Source organism: Eriocheir sinensis, unplaced genomic scaffold (assembly GCF_024679095.1).
Source record: "Eriocheir sinensis breed Jianghai 21 unplaced genomic scaffold, ASM2467909v1 Scaffold930, whole genome shotgun sequence".
In the NCBI taxonomy this organism is placed as follows: domain Eukaryota; kingdom Metazoa; phylum Arthropoda; class Malacostraca; order Decapoda; family Varunidae; genus Eriocheir; species Eriocheir sinensis.
The window spans coordinates 9,105-34,685 of record NW_026112309.1 but is presented as its reverse complement, the minus strand read 5'-3'; positions in this window follow the sequence as shown (position 1 = coordinate 34,685).

The window sequence follows — 25,581 nt, the reverse complement described above, 5'->3', positions numbered from 1 at the left end:
TGTGTTCGAAAGGCTGTTTAGTATATGAGACTTATATTAACGCACACACACACACAATAATAACACACACACAAGAAGAGGCTGCTGATCGGTAGGCGCCTTTCGTACTCTTTTGTGTTTGTTCTTAGTATTACGAAGCCAAGCAAAGATAAGTCAGTGGATGTCTGCTTTCCTTCCCACAGCAAGTCCTCAGCAGCAAGGCATCACACCTACCTACCTACACCTGCACTCGACTAAGTTACCGAGAGCTTGGGGACAATAAGACCTGATTCCCACGGTGAGAGAAAGAGAGGATGACGCATTACAAAGAGAGAATGATGACACCACAGGGAAAAGAGAGGACACCAGAGAGAAAGGGGAATGACAACACAGGGAGAGATGGAACAAATAGAGAAAGAGAGATGAAAACCAGAGGACATCTTATATGACATCACAAAGAGATTTAATACAACAGAGAAAGATAGGACGCCACAGAGAAAGAGAGGACACTTTGGAGAAAGGGGAATGATAACACAGGGAGAGATGGAACAACAGAGAAAGAGATGAAACCAGAGAAAGATAGAATTATATACATCACAGACATTTAGCACTACAGAGGAGCAGACGCCACAGAGACAGTTTAATCAGCGAAGGATAAAAGCACCCTATCTTTTTCCTCTGCTGTCTTTGCTAACATAACTACCGCCGGGGTGATGTAAAAAAATTAATGAATTCTGGCGGAGGGCGTCGTTTAGGCCGCCTTTGACCGCATTCCTGGATGAGGGCGACGGCGACGCCCCTCGGGCCGCGAAGCATCAGTCAGGCCATTGGCTGCGGCGGCGGAGGGAGGCAAGGCGGATCAAGGTGAGGCGCCTCGTATTGCCAGGCGCGACCGTCCCACTGGCGCCGCCTTCCGCACATGTCCTGCAGGTGCACCGCGTAACCGTCTGGCGTGTGTGTGTGTGTAATAATAATAATAATAATAATAATAATAATAATAATAATAATAATAATAATAATAATAATAATAATAATAATAATAATAATAATAATAACGTTGGAAAACTTAAACAGCTGCGTCCATTCAGTGATGAGGAGGATGACAACAGCTGGTGGCGGCACACGGCATACCTACACAACTGTCCTTCAGGAAAAGAAACAGGAAGTTAAGAGACAAGAATCAAGGTAGTAAGTCGAGTACTATTAACAACCTAAACAGCTGCGTCCATTCAGTGATGAGGGGAGGATGACAACAACAGCTGGTAAGGCAAAAGCTTGAGGCCTCACACACATACCGCAACAACGTGCCCTCGATAGAGAACGCTTAGACGCTATACGCTCCTTCACACCTGATGCGAGGAAAGGAAGATATCGCTTGTGTTTCACAGCTTATGAGAGCTGTCCTTACATTTTTTTACAGCAAAGGAAATAGCTCAAGGAAAAAAAAGGTCTTGCAAATCACTTGCTCGCATAAAAAGAGTTAAGACGAGAGGCCGGGAAAGAGATGTCAATTTTCGGGAGGAAGGATGTCCTGATATTTCCTCTTTGAATGGTCCATAGACCCACTAACTTTTGAAATATATCCTTGTCGTTAATCCTATATTCGACGCTAGAGAAAGGAAGATATCACTGGTATTTATAGTTTACGGAGCTGTTTTTATAGGCCGACCTACTTCGTAATGTATCCCTTTGTTCTTAGTCCTGTATTCTCAGACGCTTTCGGCTCTCGCAACTACTATTTCCAAGGTCAAAAGGTGATTAGTCGGGTTCTCATGAGTGTTTTTCTTGTATCGGAGACTGTCTTCGTAATACGTATCCCTTGTTCTTAGTCTCGTATTCTCAGACGCTTGGCTCCAAAAACAACTACTTCCCCAAGGCCACAAAGTAGATACGTAACTCGGGTTCTTATGAGTGTTTTCCGTTCATGGTGCAGAGGCCTTGTCAAATTATCACTAAGCTCATAAAACTGTACATGGAAATATTAACACAACCTCTACGAAAAGCCTTAACTAATGTGGATATGTGCCCCTGAAAGGTTTTAGTATATGAGACTTATATTAACGCACACACACACACACACACACAAGAAGAGGCTGCTGATCGAGGGCGTCTTTTCGTACCTTGTGTCGGTTCTTAGCATTACGAAGCAAGCAAAGATGTCAGTGGACGTCTGCTTTCCTTCCCACAGTGTCCTGCAGCAAGGCATCACACCTACCTACCTACACCCGCATCGACTGGTTACCGAGAGCTTGGGAACAATAAGACCTGATTCCACGGTGAGAGAAAGAGAGGATGACGACACAGTGAGAGAATGATGACACCACAGGAAAGAGAGGACACCAGAGAAAGGGAATGACAACACAGGAGAGATGGAACAACAGAGAAAGAGATGAAACCAGAGAAAGAATTATATGACATCACAAAGAGATTTAACACAACAGAGAAAGATATGACGCCACAGAGAAAGAGAGGACACCAGAGCAAGGGGAATGACAACACAGGGAGAGATGGAACAACAGAGAAAAAGATGAAACCAGAGAAAGAATTATAGAACATCACAGACATTTAACTACAGAGAAAGATATGACGCCACAGAGACAGTGATGACAGCACAGAGAAGGAGGTGAAACAACAGAGAAAAGAGAGATGACACCACAGGGAAGGAAAATATGACACCACATAGAAAGAGATAAATGCGAGTGAAAGAGAGAATGAGAGAGAGACCATTACAATACACAAGATCATCAATACAACACACTGCCAATCAGCAAAGCAAAACAAATGAACGTGATGAAGAAAACGAACGAAAAGCAAGACACGAGGAGCTGTAGGACACACTAAGGCCGGGAAAGGTGCGCCCAATGTAGAGGTTCAAGAAAATAGAGTGGAAGAGAAAGGGGACGAAGAGATAAAAGAAAGCATGAAAAACATGACGTGAGGAGCTGCAGGTACACACTAATGCCGGGAGAGGTGCGCCCAATGTAGAGGTTCAAGATAAAGAGATGGAAGAGAAAGGGGACGCAGAGAGATGAGAGAAATAGTGAAAAAAAAGATAAGAGGAGCTACAGGAACACACTAATGCCTTGGAAGGGAGTTGGATAGGGGAGGAGAAAAGGAACGAGATGCAAAGAGACGGACAGAAAAACCGCGTGAAAAAGAAAGCCACGAAGCGCTGCCAGGAACATACTAAGATCGTAGAAAGAGGTTGGATAAAGGAGCTGGAAAGGGAAGGGGATACTTAGGCAGTGGTAGTGGAGTAAGATAAGGGAGGTGGAAGAGGAGGAAGATGCAGGGACGGAAGACAACTGCGTGAAAACAAAGCCACGAGGAGCTGCCGGGGAACATACCAAGATCGTAAAAAGAGGTTGGATAAGGAGCTGGAAAGGAAGGGGATACTTAGGCAGTGGTAGGGGGGGTAAAATAAGGGAGGTGGAAGGGGCGGGAGATGCAGGGACAGAGGACAACCGCGTTGAAATACAAAGACGCGAGGGGCTGCCAGGAACGCACTAAGGCCGTGGAAGGTGCGCCCACATTGGAGGTTCAAGGAAAACAGAGCAAACTTGATAACAGGAGCAGAACTTCATCCAAACAAAGACCATGAAAACTGCGATGCCGGGGGAGCAGCAGAGGCAGGCCGTGAGAATTAAGAGTGCGGAAACTAGGGAGGAGAGTTTTGCATGCGTGCGGCGTTGATGTGTCCTGCGGGGAGGTCGCTGGGAACACACGGACGGACGCGGCAAAAATAATACCTATATAAAACATTTTCCAGAGAAGGTCATTACGTCAGGATCAAAGAGAATGAGACAGCCGAGTAAGAATTAGAGGACGAACACGTGAGGAAATGATGAGGATGAGGACGATGTGGCCCGCGTGAAGGTTAAGGAAAAAAAACGTACGCTGACCAAATATTGCGTTATAGCGGGCCACCAATATTGCAACACAGAGTTAAGTTCGTCACCCGCACAGACCAGCGAGGCAAAGGCAGTTGGGGCACACGATACAGCTGCGCGTGGCCTCGGTGCTTATCTTTTTTAAGTTCCGCCTATGGCTGGGGTAGGCTTTTTTATGGGGCCTGGTGATCGGCCGCAGCCCGTTGTGGCGCAGGCAAGCGTTTATAGTGGCGTCATCTTGATTGGCTCATGCTGTCTCGAGCTCATCTTGATCCTCTTTAGAAAGAGAATCTAGACTCAGGGTTGAGAGCTGGCCTTCAGGACAGCATGTGGTAGTCTTCGGCCACTCGGCGGTGACTGAAAATTGCCAGTTTGCTTGTGGCGGCGGGCGGACGCGAGCCTGCATTCTCCGGGATGCTGCGCCCCACGCTGACCACTCAGCCACTGCCTCCCGGCGTGATAAATAAACACTCCACTTTATTGTTGTTGTTTTTTTCTTCAGGAACATCAGCCATCAGCGTATTAACAACAACCTTTTCCTTATAGCGGAGAGAGAGAGAGAGAGAGAGAGAGAGAGAGAGAGAGAGAGAGAGAGAGAGAGAGAGAGAGAGAGAGAGAGAGAGAGAGAGAGAGAGAGAGAGAGAGAGAGAGAGAGAGTGAGAGAGACCTATACCATAAATTATAACTGTGCACTCCCACTGTACGTCCTTTTCTTCCACTTCCTTGTCTTACTATATCCTTAAATAAAAGATAGATAGATAGATAGATAGAGAGAGAGAGAGAGAGAGAGAGAGAGAGAGAGAGAGAGAGAGAGAGAGAGAGAGAGAGAGAGAGAGAGAGAGAGAGAGAGAGAGAGAGAGAGAGAGAGAGAGAGAGAGAGAGAGAGAGAGAGAGAAATTAAACCGTCACTTTACCTTAGTCTTCCGTTTCCATCTCCATTTCTCTTACCTGCAAAAAAAAGGAGAAAATAATAAATTAATAAACAGTAAAGAAATCACGTAAATAGATAGATACTCGTAGATAGATTGATAGATACAGACAAAGAGACACAAACAGGCAGATAGACAGACAGATAGAAATACAGACAAACAGACAGAGACAAAAAAAAACAGACATAGAAGGACAAAATCAAACATACAGTAAAAATAAACAAAAAAAAGCAGAAAAAAACAGACATGGTTACACTCAGACAAACACACACACACACACACACACACACACACACACACACACACACACACACACACACACACACGAATGGAACTAAGTATGACATGTATGTACGTATGTATGTATGAATGTATGTATGTATGTATGTATGAATGTATGTATGCATGAATGTATGTATGTATCAAGCAGGCAGGCAGGCAAGCACGGTAACCATATATGAGATTAGGAAGGTAAGGAGGCAAGGAGACGAGGAGGGCGAGGGGGAAAGTTATGGCGCTGAGAGGGGCGGGTTGTGAGGACACGCGATTATAGGCAAGAAGGCTGCTGGGGAAAGGAAACCACGAGGAGGAGGAGGAGGAGGAGGAGGGTGCTGGAGGGATGAAAAGGGGACATGTTGGGGTGATGGGGAGAGGAAAGGAGAGTTGACTAACGAGTGCTGACAAGAGTTGTGATAGAGGAAGAAAGTGCTGAGAAGAGGAAGGAGTGTTGGTGCTGAGGAGAGGAAGGTACTGTAGTGCTGACAGTGGAAGAAATAGTGTAGTGGTGCTGATGGGGAGAGGAGAGGAATGCTGATAGAGGAGTGCTGACTAACAAGTAATGAAAGTTAGTGCTGAGAAGAAGGAATGTTAGTGCTAAGGAGAGGAAGGTACTGTAGTGCTGACAGTGGAAGAAATAGTGTAGTGGTGCTGATGGGGAGATGAAAGGAATGCTGATAGAGTGCTGAGAAGAGGAAAGAGTACTAGTGCTGAGAAGAGGAATGAATTGTACTACTAAGAAGAGGAAGGCAGTGCTGGCAAAGGGAATGTTCACAGAAGAGTGCTGACAAAAAGAGGAATGCTGTACTGATGGTGATGGGAAGAGGAGGAAAGTGCTGACAAAGGAGTGCTGACAGAGGAAGGAATGTTGGAGTGCTGACAGAGGAAGGAATGTTGGAGTGCTGACAGAGGAAGGTTTATTGGCGTGATGGGGAGAGGAAGAAGGGAGTGCTGGCAGGGAAATACTGACATGAGTGCTGAAAAGGAGGAATGAAATAAGTGCTAACAGAGGACTACTGATATAGGAGTGCTGATAGAGGCAGGGAGTGCTGATAGGGTAGTGCTGACAGAATGTTGGACAGGGACGAGGTGGCAGAGGAATGGGCAGGAGTGTGTTAACCGGTTAGTGCTGAAGAGAAGTGCTAACAGGGGAATGCTAACAACGGTAGTACTGGTAAAGGAGTGCTGAGAGAGGAAGGGAGTGCTGAAGGGGAAGTACTGACAGGTGGAGTGCTGATAGAGAAAGGAACATGTGCTGAGAGGGAGTGCTGAAGCGTAACGATATAGGAGACTGACAAGGGGAGTGCTGACAGGGTTGTGCTGATGGAGGGTTCGACAAAGCAGGTGAAGGGAAGGGAAAGGAAGGGAAGGGAAGGGAAGGGAAGGCAAGGGAAGGGAAGGGAAGGGAAGGGAAGGGAAGGGAAGGGAAGGGAAGGCAAGGCAAGGGAAGGGAAGGGGATGCAGGCAGTGTAGGCTGTCCCCGGAAGTGTCGGGTCAGGCAGGGCACGCCCCGCCTCGCTCCCTTGACTCACCGTCCACCACACATCCGCCCTACACGACGAGCCCCTGCTGGTGGTGGTGGTGGTGAGGGGAAGGGAGAGACTGTAGTGGTGTTGGTGGTGGTGATATGGTGATTCTGATGATCGTAAACAAGAAGGAAAAAGATGAAGAAAAAGAATGAGGAAGAATAAGAATAAGAAGAAGAAGAGAAAGACGAAGACGACTAAGAAGAACAAGAAAAAGTAAAAAAAGAAGAACAACAACAACCACGAGAACAAGAACAATGATAATAACGAAGAACAAGAAAAGAACAAAAAGAACAATAATATCAAGAACACACAGAATGTGATGACAAACAAGATGATAATAATGACGATGGTGTATGTGTATAAATGTGTGTGTGTGTGTGTGTGTGTGTGTGTGTGTGTGTGTGTGTGTGTGTGTGTGTTTGCTGCGTGTCCAGAGCCACGAGCCAACGCGTGTTAAACCTGTGACGTACTGGCCGAGTCTATATGATTAAGTACACGTAAACTCATGTCTGTACTGTTATCATGCACACACACACACACACACACACACACACACACAGAGAGAGAGAGAGAGAGAGAGAGAGAGAGAGAGAGAGAGAGAGAGAGAGAGAGAGAGAGAGAGAGAGAGAGAGAGAGAGAGAGAGAGAGAGAGAGAGAGAGAGAGAGAGAGAGAGAGAGAGAGAGAGAATATAATCACTTAATAGAAAAACAAAATGATCCAAGAATAGACGCAAACTTGAAAACACACACACACACACACACACACACACACACACACACACACACACACACACACACACACACACACACACGCGTATGTAAAAAAAGAGAGGCTAATCAGTAAGAGTGAGGGAGGAGGAGGAGGAGGAGGAAAAGAAGAAGAAGAAGAAGAAGAAGAAGAAAAAGAAGAAGAAGAAGAAGAAGAAGAAGAAGAAGAAGAAGAAGAAGAAGAAGGTGAGGAGAAGAAAATGAAGAGTAGGAGGAGGAGGAGGAGGGGGGCAGCGCAACCCTTACTGGCGAAGAAGCATTTCCTGGATTGGCTTCGTGTCGTTTCCATAACACACAACAACACCGCCGCCAGAGCCTCCCAGCGGCGACTCACTACGGGAAGACCAAACTACAACAAGGGCTATAAAACTACCTGTGGAAATGCCTCAAACTCCTACGAAAGCCTTATCAAATATGTGTGTTTGGGCGACGTAATGTTTAATAATATGACCCTTTAGACGCATTTTAAGGGGGTTTAACACGCCGTGGGTATATTCCTGTCCCTACTACCAATACTACTACTGCTCCTCCTACTACTACTAAATAAGGTGAATAATAAGGTGCCCGTTATGACAGGAAGGCGGGAAGGAGGGAGTGTTATCCTAGGTAGAGGACACACAGACATTGGTTTACTAACAGGGATGTGGATGAGTGGAATAGGCTTAGCAGTCATGTAGTGAGTGCCAATACAATTGTCACATTCAAAAATAGATTAGATAAATTCATGGACAGCGGTATTAGGTGGGGTTAGATACACGGGAGCTTAGGTTCAAAGGAGCTACCTTGTACAGGCCTACCGGCCTCTTGCAGACTCCTACGTTCTTATGTTCTTATGTTCTGTTGCAGGGGTCGAGCACGCCAAGGAAATAAGAACATAGAAATACTATAAGGAATCTGCAAGAGGCCGATGGACCAATACAAGGCAGCTCCTGTGATCCTAACCTCACCTAACCTCACTATCAATGAATTTATCTAACCTCTTCTTGAATGTATCCATCAAACTGGCACTCACAACATGACTGCCAAACCTGTTCCACTCATCCACCACTCTACTAGTACACCAATTCCTGCCTGTGTCATTGCTGAATGTGAATACATCTAACTTATACGTAAAAGGTCTCCTTCTTTACTCTTTTACAGGATCGACGTTTGGCGGGCTTTTGTTTTTCTCTATTTACTATTTGCTGTGTTATGTTATGTCCGTTAGCACTGTTATGTCTTTCTCTGACTTTTTTTCATTTCTGTGCTTTAATTCGTTCACAATTTCCCTCGTCTTAACTCTTGCCTCCATGCTCAAATTTTACCTTATATATGTTTCTTTATACTGTTATATGCCTTTAGTATTCCACTTCGACTTATGATCATCTCAGCTTCCATTTGTGACCTTAACTACAAGAAGGTCCCCAAAAACCATTCCTGCATCAGTTGACGAGCCTTCACTACATAACTGTGCACTCCTACGGTCTGGCCCCTTCCCCCGCCTGTACCCACTCCATGAATCCACTTCCCATTCTTGCAATACTCCTGATGAAAAAATAACATCACCACCGCCAGCACTTGGAACCCGACAATATGGACGAAAAAGAATGTGTGTGTGTGTGTGTGTGTGTGTGTGTGTGTGTGTGTGTGTGTGTGTGTGTGAGGTAAAGTGCCGAAATATAAAGGACTAGAAACACAAACTAACTCTCTCTCTCTCGCAGGCAACATCCATTTGTGACAATCTGGCCCTGTTCCTCTTGTTCTTCAGAGGGACACACACACACACACACACACACACACACACACACACACACACACACACACACACACACACACACACACACACACACACACATACACACACCTTCCCCCTCTCCTTCTCACCCTTCCTCAACCCTCGCATTCATCGTCCCTTCAAATTAATCAGTCCGCCTTTCACCAATCGCCTCGCCCCATTCACGGCCTTCAGTGATCCGCTTGAGAGAGTTAGCCAGGTCACGGCGGCGCCCTCACACGGCTTCCTCTCACTTGCCTCTCAAACTTTTTAGGTAGCAGGGGGGAGGTTTCTGCTGGGTGTTCATTTTCTCGGTTTCTCTCTCTCTCTCTCTCTCTCTCTCAGTAGTAGTAGTAGTAGTAATAGTAGTAGTAATAGTAATAGTAGTAGTAGTAGTAGTAGTAGTAGTAGTAGTAGTAGAAGGAGGGGGAGGAGGAGGATAAAGTAGGAATAATGCCACCAACAATATTCACGGAAGGAAAACTAACAAAAACAATAACAACAACAACAGCGGCAACAGAGAACAAGAGAAAAATATTATGCAAAGAAATAACAACAAATGAAGCAGAAGCAACAACAACAACAACAACAACAACAACAGTAAGAGTATAAACGGTATTCGTGGTAACGGCGGCGGCGGAGGAAGAGGAGGAGGAGGAAAGAGAAAGGAGGAAGCGAGAAAAAGGAAGAAGGTGAAGGGAGAGAGAAGGAGCAAAAGTGTGCAGGAGAGGGAAGGAGGAAGAGGACCAGGTGGAAGGGGAGGAGAAAAAGGGGGGATCAGGTGGTAGGGGAGGAGGAAGAAGGGGGGGAGGAAGAGGGGGAGCAGCTGAAGGGGGGAGGGGCAGAAGTGGTAGGATGGGGAGGGGGATGGAGGAGGGAGAGAGAAAAGGGGGAGAGGTTAGGAGGAGAAGGAAGAGGGAGAGAGGAAGAAGAGAAAGAGGGGGAGGGGGAGGAGGAGAGAGAAAGGGAGGGAGAGGTTAGGGGGAAAAGGAAGAGGGAGAGAATTACATAGAATTACATAGAAAATCAGACCACACAGACCCCATGGTCCAGACTTGGTGGTCTGTCCTTAAACCTAAGTGATTTTACATTAATCAGATGGCTCCAAAACGTTGCACTTCTACTCTAGTTGATATTAAGTTGAAGGAAGTGACGGTCGAGCTTATTTTTGAAGGAGTCAATCGTGTTACACTGGACCACTGATGGTGGAAGCTTATTCCATTCTCGCACTACAACGTTGGTGAAGAAAAATTTGGTGCAGTCTGAATTTACTTGTCGACATCTGAGTTTTACGCCATTGTTCCTCGTGCGCAAAGTGTCATCGATCATAAACAATGTTGATCTGTCTACATTCGTGAAACCATTAAGTATTTTAAAACATTCGATCAGTTTTCCTCGGAGGCGACGTTTCAAGAGAGAACATGTTAAGGGTAGAAAGCCTTTCTTCGTAGGATTTGTTGCGCAAGGATGGGATCATTTTCGTTGCCCGACGCTGAACACCTTCCAATTTAGCAATATCCTTTGCATGGTGGGGGACCAAACTGTACCGCATATTCCAAGTGGGGTCTGACTAAACTGTTGTAGAGCGAGTATTACATCTTTATTCTTGAATACAAAGTTTCTTTTAATGAAGCCCAACATTCTGTTCGCTTTATTTGCTGCATCGATGCATTGCTGTGAGAATTTGAGGTTTGATGCGATTTTGACCCCAAGTCTTTGACGCATTGAACGCTTTTGAGTTTAACGCCGCGCATTTCGTATTCGAACTTCTTATTCCTCGTTCCAACTTGAAGGACCTGGCACTTGTCTACGTTAAAGGGCATCTCCCATCTATCCGACCGTTGAAATTTTGTGCAAATCCTCTTGGAGGCTTTGCCTGTCTTCGTCAGTGAGAACCGAGTTACCAATCTTGTGTCGTCGTCTGCAAATTTACTAATGCGGTTATTGAGTCCAACATCCACGTCGTTGATGTACTAAATAATGAAGAGCACTGGGCCAAGGACCGAGCCCTGAGGGACGCCACTAGTGACCGGCGCCCACTCTGAGATAAATCCGTCAATCACTACTCTTTGTTGTCTGTTGCTCAACCAATTCGCGATCCATTGGTTTAATTGACCGTCAATACCTATTTGCTTTAATTTGTAAAGTAATTTATGATGCGGGACTTTATCAAACGCTTTCTGGAAATCAAGATAGACTACGTCCAGTGATTTGGTTACGTCATAAACAGTGAAGAGGTCGTTATAAAAAGTTAATAGGTTTGATAGGCAGGATCTTTTGTTTCGGAAGCCATGTTGTGAGTCCCCAATCAATGAGTGGCTTTAAAGGAAACACACAATTTTGTCTCTAATTATTCCATCCAGTAACTTACCCACAACCGAAGTTAGACTAATGGGCCTGTAATTACCTGGTACTTTTTTGTCTCCTTTCTTGAAAATCGGTGTCACGTTAGCCTTTTTCCAATCTGAAGGGACGATGCCTTGTCGCAAGAACATATTGAATACGGTTGTGAGGGAGGAGAGTGTTTCGCTCTTTGTTTCTTTCAGCAGAGTTGGATATACTTTGTCAGGTCCAGGACTTTTATTTGTTTTAATTGAATGGAGAGCTTTAAGGACTTCGTCGGTTGTTATTTCAAAATTAGGCAATGCATGCTCGAGATTTACAATAGTACTGGTGTTGGTGGTAGCGAGAGGAAGACTGTTAGTATTAAACACCGAGGAAAAGTAATTGTTTAAGAGGTTTGCAATGTGTTGGCTGTCAGTCACTAGTGCACCGTCGCTGTTTGTTTAAGGTCCAATACCACTTTTGATCGCCTTTCTGTTGTTTATGTAACTGAAGAAAGATTTCGGATTATTTTACAGTTGGCTGCAATATTTTCTTCATATCTACGCTTTGCCTGACCTACTAGTCTTTTACTCGTCGCCTGGCATCATTATAAAGTCTAATGTTTTCGGGCGTGCTTTGTTCTTTCTTTAACCTGTAAAACAATTTTCTCTCATTGACTGATTGTTTAACTTCGCTATTAAACCACGGTGGACATTTATTAGTGTTAATTCGCTTCGCACAAGGGGACGAATGTGTTCTGCTGAGTGAGTAAGTGATTTTAAGGCTTAGCCAGGCTTCCTCTACGTTGCCGTCATCTGATAGTTGTATTTCTGTTAGTTTTGTCGGATTTCTACGAAGTTAGCTCTTTGAAATTGGGCACCTTTACTTTATTTTCAATCACTGATGATTGAGCTCTAATGTCGACGCGCACCAATTTATGATCGCAAGAACCGAGGTGTTCTCCTACCGTGACACTACTGACTAGGTTATCTTGGGTCGTTATAACAAGGTCGAGTATATTATTTTGTCGAGTTGGCTCAGAAACCATTTGGCTTAGATAATTTTCTTCTAGAAATTCGATCATTCTATGTGACTCGCCTTCTGTACCTGACAGTGTCGCCCAGTCGATATGGGGGAGGTTAAAGTCTCCTAATATCAGTGAGTCGTTGTTATTAAGTGACTGCCTTAAGACGCTGTACATTTCAAGGTCGTCATCGAGTGATTGCCCGGGAGGTCTGTAGGTGACAGATATATTTAAATTGAATTTATGTTTACTCGCACGCACAAATGTTCAACGTTACTGTTTCCCGGTGTTTTGTCAGTGGGTTGCAAATAGCTTTTGACATAAAGGGCGACGCCACCGCCTCTACGGTTTACACGATCTTTGTTGAAGAGTCTGTAGCCATCTATGTTGTATTCGGAACTTAAATCAATATTTGTGGTGTCGATAAATGTTTCGGTTATAGCAATTATGTCAAAATTTTCTGTTAGAGCAAGCCATCTCAGTTCATCAAATTTGTTTCTTAGGCTATGCGCATTGAAACTAAGGATTTTTAAGTTATCTAGAGGCTTGGTAATAGAGGTGGTGGTACTTGCGGGATCACGGTTACGGGTTTGTTGGTGATGCACGGCGTCTATTTACACGGGCGGGTGGGGGACGTGGCTGTGACTCGTTTTTGCTCGGATGACACGTACTGCGTCGTTGAGGACCCTTCCGAATCTGGCTGCCCCGATGGGAGAAAGGTGCAATCCGTCCCTGTGGAAGTGCTCACTTTGTCCATAGAAACTGTCCCATGCGTTGAAGAACTCCACGTCAAGCTCCCTACAAAAAGTCTGTAAGCGGTTGTTTAGGCTGAAGGCCTTGAGAGAGAGAGAGAGAGAGAGAGAGAGAGAGAGAGAGAGAGAGAGAGAGAGAGAGAGAGAGAGAGAGAGAGAGAGAGAGAGAGAGAGAGAGAGAGAGAGAAGGAGATAAAAGACAAGGACAAAAGATCAGTTGGAGACAGATAAACAAGTCACACGAGGATGTAGAGGTGGGCACAGGGACAAGGAAAAGAAAGGATGAAAACAGAAGAAAGGAGGAAGAGGAGGAACAAGAGGAGTAGAAGTAGGACGAAGTGGAGAGGAAATAAGAACAAGAGGAGGAGGTGGAGGAGGAGGAGGAGGAGGGAGAGGGGGAGAAGAGGGAGGAGGAGGAGGAACTGGAAGAACATGAGTAAGAACAGGAGATAAAAGAAGCAGGAGGGGAAGAAGTAGCAGCAAAACAACAAGCATAAACAGGAGGAAGGGGAAAAGGAAATAAAGATAGCAGAGTGGAGAGATGGAGATGGATCAACACTGAAAGAAAGAAAACGGGAGACGAGGCACAAGAAGAAAAAGAGAAACATGAGAACCAGAAGTACGACCAGGAATGAAGAAGACGAAGGCGAGGAGAAGGAGAAGGAGAAACAGGAAAAGAAAGAACTGGAGCAAACAGGAGAAGCAGGGTAAGGAAGAGAAGCATGGCCAGAAACATGACCTGCAGGCTCAGAGGGAAGAAAATGGACAAGGACGAGGGAGAGAAGAGGAACAGGATAAAAATATGGAAGACGAAGAAAACAGGACAAGGAGAAGAAAAAAGGAGGACGAGAAGTAGCAGAAATAGTGGCAGCAGCGGGGGGTGACACACACACACACACACACACACACACACACACTCTCTCTCCCTCACCCGTAACTTGCCGCGCCGAGCCAAAGTGTCCAACTCGAAGCGATAAACTCGGGGCTCCAACTCGTCAAAGTTGTTGTTTTTTGTTGTTGTTGTTTTCGTCTCGGCCTGTAGCGCCGGTAGGCTTTCTTCAAGGGCCTGGTGGTAGGCCCAAGCCCGTCGTGGCGCAGGCACATTTTTTTATAGTGGTGCCAATTTTTTTATAGTGAGCGGGAATTCGTGCATTAAATCGGCGGACAGGCTGGCAGAGGGGGGGGGGGTGGCGGCGGAGGGGGAGGAGGCGTGGTGAGAGACTGGAAGAGTCAAGGAGAAAAAGGTGAATCGAAAGGCAAGAAGAGGAGGAGGAGGAGGAGGAGGAGGAGGAATTGGGATATAATGACACATGCAAAGGAGGTGGACGGAGGGTGTGTGAAATGGGGAAGAATATACGATGATCAAAAGGAGAGAGAGAGAGAGAGAGAGAGAGAGAGAGAGAGAGAGAGAGAGAGAGAGAGAGAGAGAGAGAGAGAGAGAGAGAGAGAGAGAGAGAGAGAGAGAGAGAGAGAGAGAGAGAGAGAGAGAGAGAGAAAGGTGAATCGAAAGGTAGGTAGGAAGATATAAAATAAGTGTGAAGTAAGAAAAATCCTGAAGGAGGAAGTAAATAGGATTAATGACAAGACCAAGAGGTGAAAATGTGAGACAAATAGAAAGAATAATAGAAAGAAATGAATAAATGGAAAGAGAAAAAAAATGTTCTAGAGAGTAAAGAGGTAAGAGAGTAGAGTTAAAGGGGAATCAAAAGGTAAGAGGAGGCAGAGAAGGTGGGAACTATTGGCATGACTGAAGAGGGAGAAAGTGTGAGAAAGAGACAAATAATACAATGTAAGGACAGCGAAAAAATAATGAGAAGAAAAAGGTGAACGGATGGTGAAAAGAGGAGGAGGAACAGAAAATGGGAAATAAGGACATAAGGAAGTTGAAAATATGAAGGTATGTGATGCCGATGATCAAACGAAGGAGAGTGAAAGAGTAACATAAAATGCTAATGGAAATGTAGTTGAGAGGCAGTTATGATGATGATGAAGGTGTAGTGGTTCTTGTAGCGGTTCTTGTGGTGGTAATGCTGCAAGTGGTAATGATGGTGGTGGTGGTGGTAATGCTGCAAGTGGTAATGATGTTGATGGTGGTGGTGGCGGTGGTGGTGGTGGTGGTTCTTGCGGTGGTAATGCTGCAAGTGGTACTGATGTTGGTGGTAGTGGTGGTGGTGACGATTGGCGGTGGTGGTGGTGGCGGCGGTGACTGGCTGGCTGGCCTTCGACATTCACTTTTTTATATTAATTTTATGCACCTACGAAACTCTTTTTTTCTTTTACAATGGTGAAAATTTGTTTGTCCATCTGGCGCCTGTTTGTCCCATGTATGACTGTGTGGCAGTGTATAGTATTACAGTTACCACTATATTTTAATTATTATTGTTAGTATAAACAAAAGAACGGAAGTGTGTGTTGCTGGAACTGGGGGGGACTGGAAGTGGGGTTGGGGGGTCATGGGGTTACGGAAGAGGGGTATCTAGACCCCCCCCTACCCACATCTATTTTACATTTCCCCCCCCTACCCCCCACCCCTTACCCCCACCCCCAAATTTGTTTTTTTCACTATTTCACATGCCCTAACCCCCCCCCCCCTCTCGGGCTAGCGTACGGAAGCGGGGGGGTGACGGGAGCGGGGGTAGGTCGGTCAGCGGGGGGAGGTGACGGAAGAAAGGGTGGTCAGCGGGGGGGTGACCGGAGCGGGGGTAAGACCGTCAAAGGGCTGTCATGGGGGTGGCGGAAGTGGGGGCATGCACAAAGTGAGGGTAATTGCTATTGTTGTTGTTGCTGTTTTTCTGTATACACACACACACACACACACACACACACACACACACACACACACACACACACACACACACACACACACACACACACACACACACACACACACACACACACACACACACATATTCTGTGCTATATAAGCATCATACTTTAATAATTACCATCATTAATAGAGTTTCCGCTATGACTGAGACATATTCAGAGAACCTTCTCGATATTTTCCAATATCCTGCGCGCATAATAGTTGCAGGATACAGCAACTCTGGAAAATCGGAACTTGTACAGCAGCTTATTCTGAAGTATCATGAAAAGTTCAAAAAAATTGTCATATGTGGCTTAACGTCTCATCCTCTTCAAAGAAATAAAGAAATAGGACCTAAAGTTATAGTGTCATCTGAAATAATTGATCCAATTGCCAACGAGGATACGTTTGATCAGAGAGGGACATTGTATGTACTTAACGATATTTTCATTGATGCTGTAAGGAACAAAATTGTGGTTGATGCTTTTACTGCGGACGGCACAACAATATTTCATGCATATTTATCACTCAAAATCTATATATGGGTGGAAAGCATGCAAGGAATATTAGCCTGAACTGTTCTCATTTCCTCTTGTTAAGACAGCGCGATTTATCTCAAATTCACACTCTGGGCAGACAAATATTCGGGAAAGAGAAGGCAAACCAGTTTGTAGATATATATAAATATGCTGTATATTCACGTCCTTATGGATATCTTCTTGTTGATTTGGGTATAAATACTCCTGAGTCCCTACAGTTTCGCTCAAACATTGTTGGAGAACCCCAGGTGAACGCGTATTCCAATGGTGAACTCCAGGAAGAAGGAACTCTACACGCACTATACTCCCAACATAACGAACCCTATGGTTTAAGCTCTCAGGCGAAATTATGGAGAAAGCAAAAGTATAAATCCGGCAATAACACGTGATGACGTATTCAACTTTTGAGAAGCAATAAAACATATACATTGCATAAGCTACAGACTAAAAAAATTCCCCGGCAAAAGATAATAGCCTCAAAACCCAAAGTAATCATGGCTGCCGATTTAGCAGACGTGAGACATATAAGAAAGGAAAATAATAACATAGGCTACTTGTTAGTACAGTATGCATAGACGTGTTTTCTAGATATATGCAAGTTGTCCCGCGTCAGAATAAAGACGCAAATACTATGCTCGTGGCCTTTAAACAAGTGGTGGAAAATAAAGATTCTGAAGGCTTACGAAGATTAAACACCGACTTGGGCACAGAATTCTGGAATCGAAAAGTAAGAAACTATTTATGTTCCCGGGGCATTAAGCTGTACAGTGTGTACTCAAGTGAGATCAAAGCAGCCTTGGCAGAGCGGGCCATTCGTACACTTAAAGCACGCATCTACAAGTTCATCACGTCTCAAAATTCTTCAAGATATATTGATCAGCTGCAAAACATGGTCAGTGCCTACAACCGCTCGCCCCATTCTGGACTGAAGAACAAACAAACTCCCATTGATATTCATAACTTAAAAGACCCATCTGCAATCAAACGGCAATTCCACGCAATGTATAAAAACCCGAAGCAACCAGCACCTTCCATCAGTTCTCGACTGGCAGTTGGGGAAATAGTTCGCCTTGTTGGAAGTGCTCGTTCCTCTGTATTCCATAAAGGATACACGCAGCAAAATACTCACGAGCTCTTTCGCATAAAATCAATTAAACACAAGAATCGCCCAAGAACTTATCTTTTAGAAGATTTGTCTGGAGAACCAATACAGGGGATATTCTACGCGCCAGAGCTCGTCTTAAGCGCTCTGCCTGAGACATACGATATTAAAATACTGCGTTCACGAAAAAATAAAGGAAAAAAGCAGTATTTTGTATTGTGGTTGGGATACCCTACTTCATTCAACAGCTGGATCGACGCTAATGATATTGTAGAAAATGCGTAAAAGACACCACCTCAGTGCACACAAAAACTTTGTCTTACTTTTGAAGAAATTAAAAGTAAAAGATAGAAACCGTGCTATTAAGCAAGCAGCTCGAGAACAATTGAACTGTATATCTGAAATATTTTCCAATTTGTTAAAGAAGCACCTCACCCTCAATAGCAAAGTTATCAAGAAATTACGTAACTATCGGGAAGACATACGTGCCATAGCTAGAAAGAAAACTCCTCTCCATAAGAAAAGACTTATATTGACATCGAGACTAATATATTAGCTGCTATATTACCTATTGCCGCTTCCTTGATCGGAAAATTATTTGGATAATGCGCACGTATTATCTTGTTCCTGAGTCTACCGCTGAGCGTGTTTTAACGGGTATTAAGCCTAAATGCGCCAACTCCACGAGTCCGGGGGTCAACGGCCAATCGTGTTTCAACCCGCAGTCGACCCATCCCGATCATATGCCGGTCTCTGAACATGTGCCAGCAAGCAGCAGCGGTCCTGTCGTGTCGTCCCATGGTGCAAGACCAAGCACTCCTACAATATTGAACCCGTCGTCTCGCTCTGTAAGAAAGAAAAGTTACAAAAAAAAGAAAATATCGCGATCTGGTGTATACAAAACCACAAAACTACCACCCGTGGAACTTAGAGTCACAGGGATTAGGGAGAACAAGATATCCTCCAATCCTGAAATAAGTAATTTAATACCTCTGTATGTTAAAAGTATCGACGTGCCATACGTCAATATGATGCTAGAACGAATAAAAGACAATCCCATCGTAAAATGGGATAGCCGAGGCAACCTATTGTCTTCTGTTCGATCCTCCAATATCCTGTACATGTTGAATTTACTCTCTAATGCAAGTCAAAAACCAACGATTGCTGACATTGCTGATATAAAACACATCATTGACGCCACGGGTGTATTAGCCAGCGAAATAAAAAAATACGCGCGTGCGGCAAAAGATTCAGGGATCTGGTTTCACCAAACAACCATCGTTGGCAACTTACAGATGGGACCCATATTAAATCCGCTTTTCCAATGTGCTAGTGTAGTCCTACATTGTGATTCAAGAAAGAAACAGAACCATGGACGTTGTAGATACTGAACCGCGTTGGACGCGCGACTTATACAGAGGGGGCGGCGACGTCATGGAGAGAGAAATGCCGGAGGCGAGGACGAACACGCTCGGACACGGTGGTGCCCCGAGCGGGCTTATAAGAGAGAGCAGATGGGACGATGGTTCGCTACTCGTCCCTCGCCATCAGCTGAAGCTGTACTATTCATCACTCACCAGTATACCAGAGGACACCATGTCGGACGCCTACGTGTTCAACTACAAAGACGGTTCTCCTGGCGATGACATCTACCGCAACAACAAGACCATCATCGTTTCTTCCCTCAACTGCAGTTCCTGCTACGAAAAGAGGGGGTTTACTGGACGCCTACATGGATTATACCCGCACAGTAATCTCTACCGCGAAAGAAGCCCGATCTATTAACTGAACAGGTGTCGCTGGGAAGATCGTGGTATTCCCGGTAGTCTGCATATTCGCTATCCTCCGAGTGAAAATCTTCCTTATGTGGCGTGTATCCTAACCCAGTATGCTCCTGGCCGCGAACTGGAAAATAACCCTATAAACCAAGGATATCTTCAGACGTCAAGAGATCAAAATTTCATTCGTGGGGTAAAGGAAGACAGTTATGATAACCGCCTCCGCTGGTTTAAAGAGTCCATCACAAAACTGGTAGAATGGGTGATTAAAAGCAACATTACAAGTGTCGTCTTCCCCTACAATATTGCAAGCGCTGGAATTCTTTACGTGTTGTGGAAAGCTCACTACCAATCGCATCTCCAAGAGGCTGCGGCTGAACTCCAACTGCATAATATATCGTGCGTCATCCTGGACAGATGGTGGACCTGCGATGAGCCTGAAACAAAATTAACTCTATCTGTGTCTCCCGAGCGAAACAGGAAGAGGAAACTGGTGGATACAGAGGACGATGCTGTGGCTGACGAATGGAAAAGAAAACGGACGGTGCTGTAGTCGACGTGGGTCCTGAATAACTATAGCTCCAGACAATTTCCCAATAATTATGTACATCACTAAATGTAAAATATGTCAATAAATAACAATGTAATGATGTTTAGTATGATTTACCTTCAATATGTAATTGGCATCTCGTCATGTCTACCTCTATATAATGAAATAATTATAATATTTTTGCTAGTGTCTTGCTTGCTCTAAATGGAGTCACATCATATATATGTTACCAGCATTGCGGATGGGGAAATTTACCCCAATTCCAGCACTAGCTTTACTAATAATATACAAACTCTAACATTAGACAAGGACGTGGAATATGAAGTCGGTCTACTGAACGTGTTGTTTCCCCGTCTGTATTACATTGTTAAACCGGGTGAACCAGAGTGTAGTATACATCTTGAATGGGGTATAAGACCAACGCCAGATTCAGAAGCTATTGAAAGACGCATACTGTCAGAGGCTATTAATGCTAATATCTTATGTAATGACACTGGGTATTTGCTGATGTGTTAACGGTATAATAACGACATTGTTAAAGGAGATGGTCGATGGATACAACTACCATTTACTAGCGTATTCTAGAGAGGTTCTTGCATTTAGCTCCACAAATGACCATTTAACTTTGTTCTGCTACAATGGTTATCATCCACAAGTTGTATTTATTAAGGTTTCCTTTGATGCGCGACTGGCCCAGGTTCTCGGTTTTGTCCCCAACTTAGGTTATGCTGTGTTTTCTTCCTTGGGTACACATGAAGAACAAAAAAAAACCGTTCTTGTTCCGCTACATGGTCATGCCCCTCTGTTGAGAAATGGTGACGTACAGTGTGTTCTCATTTACACTGACCTTGTCAATCCCTCTAGGTATGCAGGGAAAAATGTAAATATTCTTGATGCCTTCTCGCTCTCCGGAGGTCTAACAAAAGGCGTGCATCCAACTATATATAAGTCCCTTAAATCCAAAGTAATTGATTCGATTTCTATTAAACTCACAGATCAAAAAGGTCGTCCTATGCATTTCGAAGAAGGATACCCTGTTACATGTTTACTTCATATCCGATCGCGTTGAATCTTTGAGTACATTTTGCTGTATTAATAGGAATGTTGTCCATTTGAAAAGACAGTCTCCTCGCCGCCACCATGCGGGTTACATTCATCCCTCCTTCCGTAGCAGAATATCATACCCTGTTTTCGAATGGCAAACAGATATCATCCCGAGGGAGTGGTATTGATGATATAGTCACACTTTCTTATGAACCAAGCTATCACAGAGGCGGGGGTTTATTCTCGGTTTTAGCTGGACTCGCTAAAAGAGCTTTCCCTTTCCTAGTGAAAAATGTCATTGTGCCTTCAGCTCGAACATTTGGAAACAACGTTCTAGATGATATTTCACAGGGAAGCAACTTGAGAAGCTCTATAAAAAAGCATGGAATTAATTCCTTAAAGCAAGCTGCAATGAAATTGACTAGAGGAAGCGGGAAAAAGAAAGTCAAGCGAGTCGGGAGGAAAAGGTGTTATAAAAAGGACATCTTTACCGAATTGTAATCATTGTTGAACTAAGAGCAGTATGGCGAGCATCACCAGCGCGGTTGGCGTCAGGAACCCGCGTTCTCCCCTGGGGCAATATGCCGCCGGTGTCAGTGAATTGTTTCCCCGCCCGCATTTTTACACTCTGTATACTGACTCAACACCATACCCTCCGGCGACCAATGAGACGCCTCAGAGACGAGTGCGTCATTCCCTCCGCCGACCAATCAGACGCTTCACAGACGAATGCATTACTATGACGTCACATCGTCACATAAATCCTGTAATCATTTTTTTTTATTCATTTCAATCGTACAATGTGTATGTCTGTTAGCTGATGAAACGTAATGTTTTTATTCTGAGTTTTTATTTGAGTATGGAAAATACTATACGTTAAGTTACCGTGATAAATAAAGAAAGAAAATAAGATTGTAAAAGAAAATGGAGCATTTAAATGACATACTTAGGTAAATACAACTTCAGTCTCTCTCTCTCTCTCTCTCTCTCTCTCTCTCTCTCTCTCTCTCTCTCAGGAGGTAAAAGTGAATTACCAACTAGAAAATTATACATGTATTCATAGACATTATACATAGAATGCAAAAAATATTACCTGCAGTTCAGACAAAAATAAATAGATCTCCTTAATTAGCTAACGAATGGGGTACGTTACATTAATTCTCAGAAGATACAGATATGTGAAATATTATTATGACATGTCCATTATAACACAGGGTTAATAACATTATTTTCACTGCTCACACAAGATTACCAGCTAAAAGATTTTTAAGGTAATTGTCCGTCATTGCAAATATATACAGATAATACATTCATGTACTATATAAAACTAAACAATATTACGAAAGGGCATAGAGTAATAAGAAAAGAAATTAAAATGTATATTTCATTAATTAAGCACCACATAGGGAGATACTACCATATACTGACTGGGAATAAGGCATCACAGATTGGAGAAGTACCACTGGCTGGGGAGCCCTATAGCCCCCACTATACAGGTATGTGGACAGGCTGCCATTGGTTCATACTCATAGTATAATACATCTCAGGGGCGGAAGTGTGTGTGTGTGTGTGTGTGTGTGTGTGTGTGTGTGTGTGTGTGTGTGTGTGTGTGTGTGTGTGTGTGTGTGTGTGTGTGTGTGTGTGTGTGTGTAAGAATGCTACTGAGGAATTAGGGAAAATAGGAGGACGGAGTAGGATAGGTATTGAAAAAGGAAAGTGAGGGAATTACTTTGTGAAAGTATATAAACAGATGGATGAATAGTTTGGTAGGAAACTAAGTGGTGAAGAAGAAGAAGAAGAAGAAGAAGAAGAAGAAGAAGAAAAATAATAATAATAATAATAATAATAAGAAGAAGAAGAAGAAGAAGAGAGAGAGAGAGAGAGAGAGAGAGAGAGAGAGAGAGAGAGAGAGAGAGAGAGAGAGATTTACATAGATTTACATAGAAAATCAGACCACACAGACCCCATGGTCCAGACTTGGTGGTCTGTCCTTAAACCTAAGTGATTTTACATTAATCAGAAGACTCCAAAACGTTGCAATTCTACTCTAGTTGATATTAAGTTGAAGGAAGTGACGGTCGAGCTTATTTTTGAAGGAGTCAATCGTGTTACACTGGACCACTGATGGTGGAAGCTTATTCCATTCTCGCACTACAACGTTGGTGAAGAAAAATTTGGTGCAATCTGAATTTACTTGTCTACATCTGAGTTTTACGCCATTGTTCCTCGTGCGCAGACTGTCATCGATCATAAACAATGTTGATCTGTCTACATTCGTGAAACCATTAAGTATTTTAAAACATTCGATCAATTTTCCTCGGAGGCGACGTTTCTCAAGAGAACATGTTAAGGGTAGAAAGCCTTTCTTCGTAGGATTTGTTGCGCAAGGAAGGGATCATTTTCGTTGCCCGACGCTGAACACCTTCTAATTTAGCAATATCCTTTGCATGGTGGGGGGACCAAAACTGTACCGCATATTCCAAGTGGGTTCTGACTAAACTGTTGTAGAGCGGGAGTATTACATCTTTATTCTTGAATACAAAGTTTCTTTTAATGAAGCCCAACATTCTGTTCGCTTTATTTGCTGCATCGATGCATTGCTGTGAGAATTTGAGGTTTGACGCGATTTTGACCCCCAAGTCTTTGACGCATTGAACGCTTTTGAGTTTAAGAGAGAGAGAGAGAGAGAGAGAGAGAGAGAGAGAGAGAGAGAGAGAGAGAGAGAGAGAGAGAGAGAGAGAGAGAGAGAGAGAGAGAGAGAGAGAGAGAGAGAGAGAGAGAGAGAGAGAGAGAGAGAGAGAGAGAGAGAGAGAGAGTGAGTTTGGTGGTAAGCTAAGGCGAGGTCACTGTGGTATGACAGAATAATTTTCAACATCTAATGAGTGTGAACACAGTTGGAGATGTTACTGTAGAAAGTACGAGTATGGTGGGTATGGGAGCAGGCAAAATGCGAGCTTGTGTGGAGAGAGAAAAACGAACAGAAGAGAAAGCAGGATACTATATGTTACAAGTTGTAAAACTGTAAGTATGGATGGATTAACCCCATAAATGTTTAAGTATGGAGATGTAGTGGTAGAGTGTATGCTATTGATATGTAAACTTGCTTGTGGACCATTAAGTGCAAGAGAAGTGGATGAAGACACTAACTGTCCCTTCTCAAGAGTAAAGGGAGTGCAATAGCAATAAAAGGATTAGGATGCTCAGTGATCCAGGAAAAGTTTATGGGAGAATATTGACTGAAAGGCTGATGGAAATAACAGAGAAGGTTAGTAAGGAGCAAGGAGGTTTCAGGAAAGGGAAGGACTGCATGAATGAAATATTTACAATTAAGATGATAGTTGAATAGTATCTAGGAAGAGGTAGAAAACTATATGCAGCCTGTATGAATCTTAAGAAGACATATGATAGGAGAAGATAAGGAAGATCTATGGAAAGTTCTAGGAATATATGGTGTAGGAGGACAGTTAGGTAATGGAGGGAAAAAAAAGGCATTTCATAGAGGAGCGTATTCATATGTGAGGGTGGAGGTGAGACAGGGATGTGATGTCGCCATAGCATATCAATATCTTTACGGATGATTTTATGAGGGAAAATAAAGCCAAGGTTGGGAATATTGGAGCAAGATTGAGGTTGCATTTTGCTGATTAGCCTGTGATTGGATGTTTGCAGATGACACTGTCTTGCTTGCTGACAGTAAAAGGGAACTTAAGATTAAAAATGTGGTGAATTAATTTAATAGGGTGTGTACAAGAGTGATATTGAAAGTTAAAGTAAATTGATCTTTTTTGAGAGAAGAGGATATATAGGTGGTGAAGTTCAGCACGCATTGTAGCTAGTGTGAGTGTACCACTTGCTAAGAGATTCCAGGTAATGATAACATAACATAACATATTTATAGGACAACAAAGGGTAGTCTACTTATCCGGAAACTGTGCTATGGATAAGCAATGTTTTGAACTGGTTTGGACACATTGAGAAAAAAATGAATGGTTAGTTGGAAAAAGATGTACATGAGTTAGGATACTTAATGGCCAGAACCATGACTCTTCGCATCAGGCTGATTGAGATATATGTTTAGTGCTAGGTTGCGTTGTCTTTTTATTGCCTTTTCAATAAGGCTGCCTTTTCGTTTGCGACCCTTTCCAATGGGTGCAGCTCCTCGTGGCATGCCCACCTGGCGTCGTGCAACCGAAGTGGGCTGGCAAGGTATTTTGCCACGACCAGCTCCCTGCATAGCAGAACTACCAGTGCTGTGAAGAAGGCTGTTCAGTTGATTTGATGTTCGAACAGATTTAAGTCTTGACAACAGTTTCTGCATTCCCTCAAGAGTCTGTTCATCTCCATACTGAGTAGCAAGGTGGAGCATAGTGTCATTAATTTATGTTATTACTTGTAATACTGCTGCACCTGTAGGTTTGGTAGAATTACTTACGTCTCCAGTTTCATTACATTCCACTTCTGGCTTTATGTTTGTAGGTGGCATCTCTACTTCCACATTATCTACATCATGAGCTGCACCATGAGACTTTTGTTTTCC